Source organism: Paracoccidioides brasiliensis (assembly GCF_000150735.1).
Source record: "Paracoccidioides brasiliensis Pb18 unplaced genomic scaffold supercont2.10, whole genome shotgun sequence".
NCBI classification, from domain to species: Eukaryota; Fungi; Ascomycota; class Eurotiomycetes; order Onygenales; family Ajellomycetaceae; genus Paracoccidioides; species Paracoccidioides brasiliensis.
The window spans coordinates 92,733-93,756 of NW_011371367.1; positions in this window are offsets into that span (position 1 = coordinate 92,733).

Sequence of the window (1,024 nt, forward strand, 5' to 3'; positions counted from 1 at the left end):
GAATCTGTTCAACATCTGACTTCTCTCTCCCTCTTTTTCTTTTCTATATTCTTTATATATATTTCTCATCACCTCTACACACCACTCTAGAAGCCCTTGGCTTCCCCAGTCCTGTAACCCTACAGCTACTACACCATTCAGGACCTCCAGGACAGGGGCTACTCTGTACATAGACTTTCAAGAGGGCTTCAGCTGACTAGACATGTCAGACAGCAGACTAGCTGCTGTGCTGGCACATCTGATACCCTTAGGGAGGTGCTGTGGCTGGGACAGCAGACAATTCTTAGTCAGCTGATCACGTGCCTCCAGGCGTTAAATAAGTAATAATAATAATAATAATAATTTACTGTTTCTGGGGTTCGTCGTCTCCATAATGGCGTAACACAGGGTTCATGAATTGGAGTTATCGATTCTGTTATGTGAATGGTGAATTTAAAGTCATCTCGTGGCAATTTGTCTATTCGTTTTAAACACGTCGTCCACTGTTTCAAACACTGAATGCATGTCAAATTAGTTACCTAGTTACCTACTTCTGTGACGGAAAGGGTTGTTGAATGTTTTGATCATGGGGCGAAGAGTCTGCAGATACCATGTCAAACTCCCGAGCGAAAGAGGTGACCATTTAGTTACCACAGTGACGCTATTAGGCAAGTTTTGTGAAGAGGTAGCCTAAGAGGGGTTTCATATCAGAACCTTGAAAAGGAGCTTAGGGAGAGGTCTAACTACGGAGGAGTTACAAATCGGACCGGTGTTTAAATATCCGACCACAACCCTTTTCTTTTAACCCCTGAGATAGTTAATTCAACACCTTCGGAATTATTCAACGACCCCATCTTCAAGGCCCCTTTCAGGTTAGAGAATGAAAGCGCACATTACAGATTTGGGGTAACTCGACCACTCACTAAACTTGATGTGTACAACTGGTATCTTCACTCAATATTTCTTAAACGTTTGCCTCACCCACTCTTTTATCACTCAATTGAAATCAGGATCACTCCAGATACATCATGTTCTTTTGGTGGAG